This window comes from Periplaneta americana, chromosome 6, assembly GCF_040183065.1.
Source record: "Periplaneta americana isolate PAMFEO1 chromosome 6, P.americana_PAMFEO1_priV1, whole genome shotgun sequence".
Taxonomy (NCBI): Eukaryota; Metazoa; Arthropoda; class Insecta; order Blattodea; family Blattidae; genus Periplaneta; species Periplaneta americana.
Genome location: NC_091122.1, coordinates 184,075,672 through 184,092,263, shown reverse-complemented (window position 1 = coordinate 184,092,263; position 16,592 = coordinate 184,075,672). Strand labels below are relative to the sequence as shown.

The following is a 16,592-nucleotide window of genomic DNA, read 5'->3' as shown; positions in this document are numbered from 1 at the left end:
CATTCTGTCATTGACTGATTCATTCATCCATCCATGTATCAATCCGTCCCTCGATTGATTCACTAATTCATTGATTGACTGATTCATTCATCGATGTATCCATTCATCCATCCTTCGATTCATTCATTGATTAATTCATAGATTCATTCATTGTTACATCCATCCCTCGATTGATTCATTAATTCATTCATTAATTCGTTGATTCTGTCGTTGACTGAATCATTCATCCATCCATGTATCAATCCGTCCCTCGATTGATTCACTAATTCATTGATTGACTGATTCATTCATCGATGTATCCATTCACCCATCCTTCGATTCATTCATTGATTAATTCATAGATTCATTCATTGTTACATCCATCCCTCGATTGATTCATTAATTCATTCATTAATTCGTTGATTCTGTCGTTGACTGATTCATTCATCCATCCATGTATCAATCCGTCCCTCGATTGATTCACTAATTCATTGATTGACTGATTCATTCATCGATGTATCCATTCATCCATCCTTCGATTCATTCATTGATTAATTCATAGATTCATTCATTGTTACATCCATCCCTCGATTGATTCATTAATTCATTCATTAATTCGTTGATTCTGTCGTTGACTGATTCATTCATCCATCCATGTATCAATCCGTCCCTCGATTGATTCACTAATTCATTGATTGACTGATTCATTCATCGATGTATCCATTCATCCATCCTTCGATTCATTCATTGATTAATTGATTAATTCATAGATTCATTCATTGTTACATCCATCCCTCGATTGATTAATTAATTCATTCATTAATTCGTTGATTCTGTCGTTGACTGATTCATTCATTCATCCATTTATCAATCTGTCCCTCGATTGATTCACTAATTCATTGATTGACTGATTCATTCATCAATGTATTCATTCATCCATCCTTCGATTCATTAATTGTTTAATTGATTAATTCATAGATTCATTCACTGTTGCATCTATCCCTCGATTGATTCATTAATTCGTTGATTCTGTCATTGATTGATTCATTCATCCATACATCTATCAATCCGTCCCTCGATTGGTTCATTAATTCATTGATTGACTGATTCATTCATCGATGCATCCATTCATCCATCCCTCGATTCATTAATTGATTAATTAATAGATTCATTCATTGTTGCATCCATTCATCGATTCATTCATTGACTCATTGACTGATTCATTCATTCATTCAACCACCCATCACTCCCTCCCTTGATTCATTCACCTTTGCCATTGCTATCCTCCTTTTGACTTCCTGGCAGCAGCTCATGTTACTGCTTATAGTACACCCAAGTATTTGAAGCTGTTCACTTGCTCTACTGCCTCATTTAGTATTCGCACGTTTACCTTCTTTATTTTTCTTCCGATAATCATGGTCTTCGTTTTGTATGCATATTCATCCTATAAAGCTACCGTTCACAGATGTCATAAAAAATCTTTAAAGATAATTAGAACAAAAAGTATCATGTATAATAATTGTGTGTGGGAAATCTTATACCAAAGAAACAGAATTGTAGAACATTTTCCCATTCATGCTATGCCAAGGATTGCCATCTAACACTCTGTATGTAATATTTAAATCGTGAAATTTTTCTAATAAGCCATATATTTCACTTTCGGGGTTATGTTGTTCTTTAGTCGAACTGTTCGAAAACAAGTCTGAACCTCACAACTGATACCTACAACGGCACCACTTATGAGACAACTATGCCAGGAGATAATGGGATAGGGTGGCCGTTCCTTTCCCCCCTTGGGGTTATAAACATTAGGCTACTTTTTATGTGTATTTCAGAAAACGAACGTAATATTATTGTCTTGCTGCATATAAAAGATTTAATTGGCGTGTTTTATGTTGCGTCAAGAAAATAGCTGTAAACAATTATGTCATCCGCATTATAGTTCAGGAATTTACACTGATGAAATGTAATGCGTTTTTCAGTGTGTTAACATTACTTGTCGAATAACGTTCATAAGTGATTATTTAAGTGATAAAAAAGTTCATCCAAGATTGAAGAAAAAAATGAATAATTAAATTCTTACGAAACACAGAAAACATATAATGAGAAAGTACGTGTCATCTGCTTTTTTAGCATAGTGTATTTAATGTTGTATAGAAATGTTTATTCCTTTCGCTATGAGTGTAATAATTCAGGGGTCATAATAATGAGAACTTCAGCAGTGAATGGAGGTGATTCACCCGAGGAAAACAATAGACGAGATCCTTAAATCTTTGTACATAAACCGCCTTGTTTGCTTTTGGTAGCAGTTCTTACGATAAATCAAATTACAATTTATGAACTCTAAAATTGTGTGCGATGTTTTCGTTTACAAGAGATTTTGAATGAAAGTAAACTTCAAGTACTTCTGGAGTTAAATATGGGAAAACATGCCGAGAGATCCGTTGTAAAGCAACAGTACATCGCTTCAACTCAGAACGCTATCTGTTGAAATTGTTTTCCTTTCAAATCACCGTGAGAAAGCTTCCACCACATTAAGTTTCATTTCCACCGAACATAAAAGCTTTAAAATTTGAACAGTTAAGACTGGTTCACAATAAACCGGGAACGAGAAGAAGAGGACATGAATATGAAAATTTTTTATTAACAATAAACCGAGAACGTATGTATATCGATATGCATGTCAATAACGATATGTAAAGTCGATATTACGCATTCTGATGTTATTTGTGTATAATTGACCAATGGCGTTCTCTCATGAGTACAAGGCAGCCAACATAAACACAGGTTAACCAACTTCGAAATTTCAACTGAAACATTTCATTAGGTATGGTACTATAAATATGCCCATGCATCTTTATTATCACAACCTATTTTAAGTCTACCATAACGTAAAATAATTAGAGAAGAAACATTTGTAATAGAACAAAAATGAACACAACAGTAGTTATTGAATTGAAGCATGAATATGTAGTGTGTAATACAACCAATACAGTAATAAAATATGATTCACTTACGATCGGTGTTCAAAGATGCAGCTATTGAAAGCCATGTATTCTCCTTCATTTTCTCATCTTTATACGAGGCGCGCCACTTATCGTAAACGTGAGGATTTTCCTCAATACTCCATATTAGAATCTCATCAAATAAAACTTGCTCCATGATGCACAGCACAGAACAAAATAATGCATAGGTTATGTCACGGTCTTCTTGCTACAAAATATACGACGACAAAATAGCTTTTAGATGGCAATGGAATGAATCTAGTGGGCTGTGATCGGAAACGTGAACGCCAGAGTTGAAACTTGGCCAACACTCCGTTCCCGATCCCGGGCTCCGGCAAGCTTTTCGTTAATTGTGAATGCTCACATTTAAATGTACACATTTTAACAATTTTACCGTTTTCGTTTTCGTTCCGATTCTCGTTTCCGGTTTATTGTGAACCAGCCTTTAGTGTTTACAGTAATTTCTTACGCAATCAGTGTAGGCTATATTAACCGTGTGTTTTTTGCTTATAGGACATAGAAATTTATCATTTCGATAAAAACCTGTGTATAAAAACAATGAAGAAATAACTTAATCAGCAGGCCATGTTTAGAAATTAGCAGGCTTTGACAATTTGTAAAACAGAAGAACATCAGACTTTCATTTAGACAGTATATCTTGAAGCTACATTTTCAGCCGGTATTAATTAAGTATTAGTATATTCAAATTTCACTATCTTCCAGTAATCGGATCTGGAACAATTTGAATTTTCAGAATTTGCACTACCGACAAGTGTCACTGCTGCCAACATAACAATTAGCATATCACTACCAGTTATTTCTCTATACCGAAATTCGAAATGAAATAAATTGGTAAAAGAAAATTTAACCTTCAAACTAGAAGACCACCATAATTCCCTGGCATTTGTAGTAATGGGGGAAAAATGGTTCGGTTTCACCCTTAGGGTATGAAGTAAGCTGATCCGGACTACACAAGTTAATTTATCTAGGAATGATACACATTATACAGGGTGATTCACGAGGATTTACCATCGGATTTACGGAGCTTATTTCTGAAGACATTCTGAGCAAAAAATGTCATACAAACATTTGTCCTAATCTCAATATTTTCAGAGTTACACTAATTTTTTGTTTGTTTGTTTTTTTCCTTTTTCTTTTTAAATCTAGATTAAAATTGTAAGTTTCTTGTTTATGTCAGTTAATTAGTCAGGATGCAATTAATTATGATACTTAATCACTCATTTAAAGTTTGTGTGACTGCAACCTGTGTATATTTTTGTGTGGCTTTACTTTGTTTATAGTGTTTTTTTCTCTCTCTCTCTTTATTTCTTTTGTAGCTTTACTTTGTATATAGTGTATTTTTTTCTGTTTATTTCTATTATTGTATTTGTATTCCTGGTGTTGTGGAAGAGAAGGCCTGATGGCTTTAACTACACCTGAATAAATAAATAAATAAATAAATAGATAGATGGATGGATAGATGGATGGATGGATGGATGGATGGATGGATGGATGGATCGATAGATAGATAGATAGATAGATAGATAGATAGATAGATAGATAGATAGATAGATAGATAGATAGATAGATAGATAGATAGATAGATAGATAGATAGATAGATAGATTAGATAGATTAGATTAGATTAGATTAGATTAGATTAGATTAGATTAGATAGATAGATAGATAGATAGATAGAGAGATAGATAGATAGATAGATAGATAGATAGATAGATAGATAGATAGATAGATAGATAGATAGATAGATAGATAGATAGATAGATAGATAGATAGATAGATAGATAGATAGAATAGATTAGATTAGATTAGATTAGATTAGATTAGATTAGATTAGATTAGATTAGATTAGATTAGATTAGATTAGATTAGATTAGATTAGATAGATAGATAGATAGATAGATAGATAGATAGATAGATAGATAGATAGATAGATAGATAGATAGATAGATAGATAGATAGATAGATAGATAGATAGATAGATAGATAGATAGATAGATAGATAGATAGATAGATAGATAGATAGATAGATAGATAGATAGATAGATTAGATTAGATTAGATTAGATTAGATTAGATTAGATTAGATAGATAAATAAATTTGAAGTTGTTTGTAAAATACCATTATTCTTTAGTTTTAAGGGTAAAAGAATATTACAGATAAACTGTGAACTATTCAGAAGTATCATTTCTTTAATTGGCTAGTATTCTGAAGCTAAAAATGTGTTGTGAATTCCATAGTTGCTTCGTATTTTTTTTTTTTTGCGATTTTTAACTACAAAATTACATTTTCTTACGCATTTATCAGAACAATTTTTACAAATCACGCCACTCTTGTAAATTCTTTAAGATTGTACATTAGGATGGATAATTAAACTAAAAAATTATGTTCCTAAAGTCGTATGATTTGTAACAATATTTGTGATAAGTGTGTAAGAATTATGTCATTTTGGTCAATTTTTATTACTCTACTGCCACTTCCAACGGACTCCTAACGAATATTCACACGTTTATCACTGGGATTGTGGAGCTGGAAATCAATTTAGAACACTTTTATCTCAGCCACGACACATTTCAATTTTTATTGTACAATATAAATGCAATTATCACTACAATGACAAAATAATTCTTGCAGATAACACAGAAACAACTTCGGAAACGTAATTAACAGAATAGCAGTTTCACTTCACTTCCACTAGATGACTCTTGAGTTCCAGCAGAGGCGTAACAGGGATGCCAATATCGGCAAACGAAATGAAACTGTGAGGAATGTTACAACAGGTGTGCTAAACGTTAGGAATGTTGCAATAGGTGTGTAGCACGTTAGGTTAGGTTAGGTTAGGTTTTGTTAGGTGTGTAAGATAATATGAATGGTTACCACAGTTGGCGACACTGCAGTCATTCTCTCACTCCACCTGAAATAACGTCACAACGACGGAATATGGCCGCCTTCTTCCTTCAAGTACGACGATTTTCTATATAAGTAAGGAACCTATTTAGGGCGGGTTGGGTGGTACCACAGCTCTCCCAGTGATCACATCGAGTTTCTACTACTCCACACTACAAAACTAAGGTATTTTCAGTGTTTGTTTTTATGTCCTATACTGGCAGTACAGTAATAAAAATTCACCGTCATTTTTAGTTAAAAATTGAAAAAAAAAAACAAAATCTGTACAAAGCAATTAACCCTTAAGTACTCGCCTGGTAGAAAGTTACATAAACACTCGCGTCGGGTCAATTTGACCCATTGACACAAACTAAGATGTGGACGTGGATTCATGGCAAAATTATGTGGTAAATTAAATGTTTGAACTGAAGTAAACGAAATATGTTTATTCTGAACTGTACATTATTTATATTGAACATAATAAAATACAATGAAATTTGTAAATCTCAACTTTAAAAAAGTGAAAATTATCTAAATACAATGTTGTAAATCTCAACTAAAGAAAAGTGAAAACATGACTTTGAAATCTTATAACCATACTGTTTCTTTACGAGGTGTGATTGAAAAATTTTAAGGTTAGGTTCATAATAATGGTACCTAAAGACTACTACAGTTCTCTTCTGAAGGAATACACAAACTCCTACTATTATCCTAGATTTGGAAACATTCTTGAAAAATGTTGACTGGGTTTGTAATAAAAAATCACTGTACCTAAAGGCTACTGCAGTGAATGCCCTTCAGAGGGGTTCATTCTGAATTATTACCCAGTACATCGATTCCTAAGATGTCGCTGCAAACCAATAAGCACTGCTGGCTTCAGTCTTAAAACTTTTCAATCAGATATTGTAAAACAAAACAGTGCTTCATTTCTTGGCTTATTCTCCACATATTGTGCAAACAACTTTGCAGTGAATTTTGCATACGTGTCCCAAACAAGCAGCACGTCGTGTTGAATGCTTATTATCATTTGTGCTAGGGCAGATATGATATCTCTTCCTTTTCTGAGATGCTGGTCCACTTCTTGTTTCTTGATTTTGTTGTTCTTTCGGTGGCACTTCAACGCCTCTCTCCGTTAGGAATATTTTTATTCTTGCCATGAGACTGCGTGATCCATGAGGATTACTCATTCTCCTGACAACGTTTTCCATAAGAATTTCTTTAGCCAGGTTCTTCAGAAATATTTCTCTTTGTATCTTCTCTCTGGTATTCATCTTATAATAAACAACATATGAGTTGAGTGCCGAAACATTTATGAAATGGAAGAACACTCCAGCGGCCACCTTCTTGTTCTACGTCCAACACAGTAGCTACACAATTGGTCGCATGAATCAACTTCAGCCTTGGTACAGTTATAAAACGTTCAATTTCTGGCTTTTTGGAAGAACCTGTGTCTTCATCTATGACATCGTCAAGCTCAGAAAGTTCCCCACAGATTCACCATCGTCATTACATTAGTGCATTGCTGAGAATCGTATTCAACTCCCTTGCAATTTCTTCGTCTGTTACTAGTAATTCCCTCGACTTCGACTTCTCTGCAATTTCTTCGTCTATTACTACTTTCTTTGACATTCTTTGAAAATAATAATAAAAAGAGCTGCATATACAGCTGAAATGAACGCGGAAAATGTGAAGAATATAATATAAAGCTTACATCAAATAATACTTACGCATACATAAAGAAATCTCCTCAGTTATTCACAAAATCTTCCTGTATTTTAGAAGAACGCACACACTCGCGTCTGGTCAAATCACATATAAACAGCTGTTGGGGCTAAATGATGAACTCAACAATGACTACAGCCAGACTGTTTCAAAGATTTCAACAATAGAAGAAATTACACACCACCGGCACTCTTCATATTACCTTCCAGCAAAGAAAACAGAGGAAAGAAAAAACACTCGGGTCATATAGACCCGACGCGAGTACTCAAGGGTTAATAACACATTTTTAGCTTCAGAACACTAGCTAATTAAAGAAATGATACTTCTGAGTAGCCTAGTTCATTCTCTATTTGTAACATTTTTTTTTACCCTTGAAACTAAAGACAAAAGATATTTTACAAACAATTTCAAATTAATGTAACTCTGAAAATATTGAGATTAGGACAAATGTGTATATGACATTTTTTGCTCAGAATGTCTTGGAAAATAGCTCCGTAAGTGAAGGTAAATCTTCATGAATCACTCTACATATAATATAATAATTGTGCCAGAAAATTGTCTTTATTTTAAATTAAAAAAAATAGAATGCTGCAAGCAATGTGATTCAATCCCAGAACACAGCGCTCAATCAATCAGGATCACACTTGCTCTCCGCTGCCTGTACTCAACCGCGCAAACGGTCGGTTGGTCAGGCAGTCCTCTCTTCTCTTCTCCCCCCAGACAGAAGTCAACGCGCGAGGCCCGGGCCGGCGGTGTCAGTGTTGTTCCGGCGTGGCCAGCCAGTGGACGCTAGACGCTGCAGCGCTGTGAAGGTTGTGTGAGTGCTGTGTTGTTTGTTGTTGAACCTCTGCAGATAGAAACAACTCGTGGTGTGGATCAGAGTGTGTGTTAGTGAATCGTGTCAAGTGTTGTTCTTTATTTTAGTCATACAGTAATGTTACTACCGACACCTATCAACAGCTCAGAGGTGGGTGCAATGTTTACTCTAGCTGGTGCCAGTTCTGCATGTCTTAGCTGTCTGATTTGACACTCAAGTGCATAAATTATCATAACGTGTATGTTCGTAACCTACGTATATGTCACAATACATGATATAAAAACATGCGTTGACAACCCTTCGTGGGCTTTAAGAGAAGTGGTTGTTCATATTCGAAGAAAACGCGAAAAATGTTTATAGGTTGAATGTAGAGTAATATTTTCCAAATAGTTCCTTGAATTACAGTCTGTATTTTACTTAAAAAATATATATGAATTTAATATTTCTGTGTTTGTATAATGAAGTATACTGACGCGTTTAATCTTTCCGTGCAAATGTGTTATAAAACCATTCAGGAAAGGGTTTCTAAAATAGCTTTTTTGCACGATCGTGTTTTTTTTTTGTTGTATTTACAGCAATTGTTAAGCCTTGAAAGTTATAATTCCCACACAGAAAACTGTTGCTATGGAAACCATCCTTCATAACATAAAATGATACTGAAATAGACCCATTACAGTGCACTTATTGTTACCTAGTTACGGCACATTACAGTATAGTTTTGCTAAGGCTTTGGAATAATATTGCTCTAAATTTTCAATGCAAAATATATTGTATTTGCAATTTTAAAAATATGATCCTGCAGAAAATGTAGGTTACAGTACACGTTTGTGAAGTGCATTACAAAACCACGGAAATTGAAAATCGAGCGGAGCGAATTTTTCAAACTTTTTCTCGATTTTGTAACAAGGAGTTTCCAAACTTGTATCGTAATATACTATTTCACCATCTAGTTAAGATTTACATCTAGTACAATATATTTAACAAGCTTTAAAAGAGGACAGCTTTAAGCTTCTAAATAGAGAAATATGAGCCGTTCAGAGCAGAAGTGGTGTAAGTGAAAAATGGGTAATGAGGGTAAAGTAAACATTCTGTAAAATACAGCGCAAAGTAGCAATTAATATTCAATTCATTTAAACTATTAGTAGTCAGTGAATAGCAAGAAGGCCATGTTAATTGCTACTTTGCGCTGTATTTTACAGAATTTTTACTTTAAAACTCATTACTCAATTTTGACTTACACCACTTTTGCTCTGAACGGCTCATATGAAGAACATATATGGCATTTCATTGATAATATTATGACAACGTGAGATGATTAGAGATTGGGCCCTATCGCTCATGACGAGCTGTAATTTGAGAGGAACGGCATGAGGTAGGGCTATGTTTTCTATCATGAAAGACAGGTGGCAAACTTTTAACATTTCAGTATTGCCATGAAATAGGCATATACTTAAAGTCCATTACTAATTTTATTATATTGCAAAATCATTCAAGAAAGGACTTTAAATATAACTTTTCATCAGTCTAGAGAAGATCTATTTCGAAATTAAGTAGGTAGATTTTAGGAGATGACAAATAAATTAAACCATGTATGTTATACTTTTTATTTTTAATATAAAATAGAATTATTTGGTGTATACCGGGTAGAGTGAACCAATTTCTACACCAAATTTGGTGCTTAACGGCTATAGACTACAAAGAGGAGGCGATTTTAAAGCGATGTAGCCTATATGATTACATTTTCTGCTTTACAGAAATATCTCAATATTCATGTGTATTAAGTATAGGTTAACTATCTTCTGATACATAATACTATATTAATCTTTTATTATTGAGACGATTCTGTCCGACGCCGGGGTGGGTGTCCGGTGTGGCATAGTGGATAAAGCATCAGCACGTAGAGCTGAAATCCCGGCGCCGAAGAGAATTTTTCTCCGTTCCATTACTCTTTCATCGTATGATGACGTAGAATATCTGCATGAAAATATCATCTGTACTTCGGTACATTAAAATAATATATATTTTATTATTGAGCTTATGTGAAGTCATTTGTGTCCCAGAGTTTTGCAGACGATTTAAGCAGTTAATTCAAAGTGCTTCTAAATCTCTTTGGTCAGATGTCCAGTGTAATATTTCTTCGAATGAATGTTCATTTATAGTGGACTGATTCTCAGCAAAGAGTACATGCAGCCAGGATCAAATGATCGAAAACGATCTTCCGATAATAAAATTATCGAGTGTATGAACACTGAACATCGCAATTACTATAGTGTCGAATGATTATAAACAAAGAATACATGCGGCCAGGACCAAAGAATCCAAACAATCTATATTATGACCGAATGTATAAACATAATGTATCCGGCCAGGTCCTAACAATTGAAAACGATCTGCATTAATCCTGGTTGAGTGTTAGAGAAGGCCGTATGGCCTTAACTCATGCCAGGTTAAGTAAATCATTATTATTATTATTATTATTATTATTATTATTATTATTATTATTATTATTATTATTATTATTATTATTAATGACCGAGTGTATAAATAATTCGATGGCGTTTAGGTAAAAGGACTTATCCCACAAAAGAAAATTTTTTGAGTAAGAACAAAAATTAAATTTTAACACATTGTTATTAGTTACCTTATAAGAAGGAATATAAACATAATTGTAAAAAAAACCGTATCTTCAAGTTTTGTAATTAAATTTTAACTAATTACAATAATTACAGAAAAAAAATCACATTAAAAATGAAGTAAAGCCCCTTTACCTAACACTATCGATATGCATGCGGCCAGGATTAAAGAATCGAAAACGATCTGCATTAATGATTGAGAATATAAATATATACATGCGGCCAGAACCAAACAATCGAAAACGAGCTGCATTAATGATTGAGAATATAAATATATACATGCGGCCAGAACCAAACAATCGAAAACGAGCTGCATTAATGATTGAGAATATAAATATATACATGCGGCCAGAACCAAACAATCGAAAACGAGCTGCATTAATCACGTCATACAAATACATGAATACTAACAGTCAGTGCGAAATTGGTGAGCATTTGAAAAATATACTTACTTACTTACTTACAAATGGCTTTTAAGGAACCCGAAGGTTCATTGCCGCCCTCACATAAGCCCGCCAGCGGTCCCTATCCTGTGCAAGATTAATCCAGTCTCTATCATCACACCCCACCTCCCTCAAATCCATTTTAATATTATCCTCCCATCTACGTCTCGGCCTCCCTAAAGGTCTTTTTCCCTCCGGTCTCCCAACTAACACTCTATATGCATTTCTGGATTCGCCCATACGTGCTACATGCCCTGCCCATCTCAAACGTCTGGATTTAATGTTCCTAATTATGTCAGGTGAAGAATACAATGCGTGCAGTTCTGTGTTGTGTAACTTTCTCCATTCTCCTGTAATTTCATCCCGCTTAGCCCCAAATATTTTCCTTAGCATCTTATTCTCAAACACCCTGAACCTATGTTCCTCTCTCAGAGTGAGAGTCCAAGTTTCACAACCATACAGAACAACCGGTAATATAACTGTTTTATAAATTCTAACTTTCAGATTTTTCGATAGCAGACTGGATGATAAAAGCTTCTCAACCGAATAATAACAGGCATTTCCCATATTTATTCTGCGTTTAATTTCCTCCCGAGTGTCATTTATATTTGTTACTGTTGCTACAAGATATTTGAATTTTTCCACCTCTTCGAAGGATAAATCTCCAATTTTTATATTTCCATTTCATATAGTCTTTGTTATATTAAAACGTAATGACGTATTTGTAGTCCTGTCACATATATTACTGTTGTTTGGCTTTAGAAAAATCGTAGTACTAGTACTAAATTTTATGTGAAAATAGGTTCACTTTACTCAGAATATCAATATATGCTACAGTAACATTCCTGATAGATCTGCAACTGTAAGCCCTTTATCGGAGCCCTGTTTGAATATTGCCTCCATGACGTAAGGGACCGAGGTTAAAATATGATGTACTAATTAACATGATAACTGATGTTCAGACTTTAATATTACGATTATAATATTCCCTTCGAAGTAAACTTTATTGATAGGCTAGATTATTCACTATTGTTTGTGCGAGATCGTGCATATTTGCTTGGTTTCCGCACAAAACCAACCCGCGGTAAGTCCAAAATTCCACATTCAGTATTCCCAACCTAACACACATAACAATTTCCCTCTTCTTACCGCTTAAGTGACATATTGATTTTACTGCTTTAGGCTTTTAACATATTATTTTTAGAGACGTTCAATATAGTAATAATTGTAAATTGGAAACTTACCACTGCAATTTCACCTAAATTACACTGTTAATTATTGTTTTTAAATATTTGCAAAAATTAAGTAAACTCTACAACTCCACTAAAGTTACTGCATTTCGTGATGCATGTAACATTAAGGAAGCCGTTTGTTTTAAGTTCGCATTTATAGACTGGGAGAAAAAAAAGACAGACGTATATCACGGCCTGCTGGAGTATAGTAAACACAGAAAACATTTTAAAGCAACAATGTTGAAGATAGATATTTTTGTTTTGCAAATTTGCCGTCATTGAACAGAAACCAAGATGGAGATTTCATTGCAACTAATTAGAAATTCCTCTTTCAGGTATGTAATAAACGATCTTCGCACAAAATAATGTACGATACACGAGCGGTATGTTTTCTTTCAATTCTCGGAAATTAAAAAAAGCTCAACTACGTTTCGCTTTTTCAAACTTTTCCTCGAACATGAAAACTTCAACATACCGCTCTTGTAACGCATATTACTATTGTGTGTAATCGTGTTTTCAAACCGTGGTTTGATGTTGCCATGGTTTCTTCTGATATGTCGGTATGCATTTCATAAATAAAACACGATCACTATTTTAATATAATTTCTTGTGAAAAAATATGTGAACACGTTTAAACTCACAGATGTTAATTTACACTGAGTCGTCATTGAAAACTCGTGAAACTCACTAATTTTGTGCCTCAGAACGTTCAGCGTTAGCCTGGGTGAATCCTCTGCTAGTAGCACCAGGTCACTGGCATTTAGAGGTTAACTTCCAGCACGTTAATGGGCTTCACTAACTCTCTTCCCTCACGCACATTACTCAAGTGATTGCACATGTAAAACATATTACTTGTTAGTAATTGAAAAATGAATTAAGGATGCACCTGAGTACCACTGTGAACTTGAGCGACTTTTGGGGCCTCGTGTAAAGAAGATTACATTTTTAGATTTCTAATAACATTTTGGATAATCTTTTATTATCGATATATTCCCTGCCGTTCCTCATGTAATAACATACCCAGCACAAATTAACGAGCGTGGGTTCGATTCCCGATGTGTTGCTCCCTACACTAACCATGTTAACTCACATGGTAGAACAACAGGTTATGAAATGGAAAGGCGCAGGTTTTATCCTGGGTAAGGGCAAGGAAGTCTGTTCTTGAATAATTTCGAGGGAAAAATTGTTCCTGAGCCGGGCATCGAATCCGGGACTTTTGGTTAAACATACCAACGCTCTAGCAACTGAGCTACCCGGGAACTCTACCAGACACTGATCCAATTTTTCCCTCTATATCCACAGACCTCAAGATGGGCTGACAACGTTAGCGTTGGTACGTTTAACCAAAGGTCCCGGGTTCGATGCTCGGCCCCGGAACAATTTTTCCCTTGAAATTATTCAAATCAACTTTACAGGGTGGTATACCTGAAAGCTTGATTTGCATAATACACGTCACTGTTCGTTAACAGAAAACCACAATTTAAGTCACACAGAGTTAGTGTGCACTCAATGTTGGTTGCTTGACGGTTGTCAGCCCACTTTGAGGTCTGTGGATATAGAGGGAAAAATTGGATCGGTGTCTGGTAGAGTTCCTGGGTAGCTCAGTTGGTAGAGCGTTGGTACGTTTAACCAAACGGGTTCGATGCCCGGCCCCGGAACATTTTTTCCCTCGAAATCATTCAAATTAACTTTACAGAGAGGTATACCTGAAAGCTTGATTTGCAAGTCTGTTCTTCTCCCCAGCTTATAGCAAGTCCTCTACTGTGACTGAATTAGCGTTCAAGTGAACCTTTAGTGGAATAATTGAGTTCGATTCTCCCTAGGGTTGTTCAGGTCTATTTCACATTCGTAGTAACTAATGGTGTCTCTCACCTTATGTTGTTTTTTGTTGTCTTAAGTAACTGCGTTGCAAACTTGGTAGTTGGTAGTGATGTTGGTAATAGTTCGGCAAAGACCTGTAGAGTTTTGATATATGAGGGCACCACTTGTATTGTTTACGATCTCGCGCGACGGTGTAGTTACTGTATCTTCTTCTTCTTCTTCTTCTTGTCATATATTAGGCTGGTTCCCTGTTGCTTTCTCACTTTATCGTTTCAGCGGACGGCCCAAGTATCTTTTTCTTGAAGGACAGTTTATTATTTGGGGTGATATTCTTATAGGTTGTACTCTGAGTACATGAGATCTCCATTTCTGACCATAATTTTGTATTTGGCTCAATTCATCGTTCTGGACATGACGCTGGGACTTCCATTTTTTTGGCTTTAACCTGTTAATTACGTTTATTTCTGTGATATTTTTTTCGGGGGGGAAAAATGGCAGATGTTCTTGAATCTGTCCTCTTTCGATTGAGACAGAAAAAAAATAGTTTTTATGATGAGGTAGCGACGAAAATTGGGGTAAAACTTTTGTTCCGGACATGAAGCATTTCAGACACGCTTGTTTTCCCTTTTTGGAAAATTCTAAATCTCTGCGAAATTGTAAAGATTTTTCAAATGAAAAAAAATATGGAACGATACTCATTCTTCAACGTTCATTTTAACGCTTTTCGGAACTTTATGCCAAGAAAACTTCTCCAGAAAATCTGTGGCTGGGAGGAAAAAGGTCTTAAGTAAAAATGTTATACTTTTTAGGAGAGCGGTGGAAAAATTGAAATTGGTGTCAATTATAGAGATTTTTAAATTAAGAGTTTTTCCTGGATATTATTTGTTTATATTTCTTCTAAAATAGGTAATGTTGCTCATTTAACAATTTTCTTGGTTATTTCCAAAAATAGCCGCACTTAAGTCCTTTTAAGACTAGAACCCAAACTGAGTAGAAGGGGCTATTTAACATAAGGCCTTTTTCATGTCTACATAAATGAGAAATGTAAATTATTAGGAATTCAAAATGGGTCTTAAGCAATTATAGGACTGTTTACCTGGTGCTTAAAGTTTTGAAAGGAAAGGGCATCAGTATGTGATAAAATGGCTAAAATACAAGTTAGACCTTTTTAATAGGGAAGCATGGAAAGTAAACATGTGATGGTTTGTAAGGAATAAAGTATTAAATATTCTTAAGCCCTTTATTCTGTGTGTGCTCGATTCAAAAAGTACTTAGGACATTTGGTAACGCTCTATAAATCCAGTCAGGAGTCTTATTTGACTTTAGCCGTTTTACCAGATTGTAGAGAATTGTTTCCGCTTTCAGAATATATAAAAATCTAATTTTCACAAAAAATTGACTTAAGACCTTTTTCCTCCCGGCCACAGAAATAAATGAAACGTGCGTTCCGGACATGGCGGGAGAAATTCGTTCCTGATATGACGTCCGAAAATGCCCTTATAGAAGTTACAAAACTGTATATATTTCTTAACATGCTGTTATATATTACATAAAGATTACACTAACAATGTGAGAAACCTGACTCTGGTGTGTACAATTGAAAAAAAAAACACTTTTTCACTTCAAATGTATCATTCAGTAATTAAATAGATTCTTAAATTTATTTTACTCATGGATTTATCAGAGTGGTAGCAAATAGCTGTATGCATACTGTTTCAGTATTCATGACTTATATTCCCTTAAAACGTAACCATGGCAACATGACAGAAATTCTGCGGTGCAGAACGAACATTGAAAAACTATTTCAAGACCGGTGGGGCCATGTCATTTCTTCTTGCTACTCACTTGAGTTTATCTCGGAGAGTTATGAATGGGTCGAAAGGAATGCGGCGGTCATGGCCTCCTGAACAATCCACTGCATAGTTTGGCGATACTGAGAAAACCACGAACCTCCTTCTTGAGATCCCGGTCGTGAGTTTTAACCCTATCTGGAAAGTTTCTGTCTGCTGAATCATTTTGCACTTCATCTGGCCACGA

General features: G+C 34.8%; 1 protein-coding gene across 2 annotated transcripts in view; it reads left to right on the top strand.

The window, feature by feature from the left end:
- The window catches only part of LOC138702116 (titin homolog), a 539,259-nt gene that overhangs the window by 138,384 nt on the left and 384,283 nt on the right, over nt 1–16,592 (top strand). Inside the window, exon 1 of one of the 2 annotated variants that reach the window (XM_069829705.1) lies at nt 8,384–8,576. The exons of the other annotated variant lie outside the window; for it this stretch is intronic. The gene's annotated coding sequence lies outside the window, so the exon portion shown is untranslated. Of the gene's footprint in view, nt 1–8,383; nt 8,577–16,592 lie in introns of those variants that run through there. 2 annotated transcript variants of the gene reach the window in all.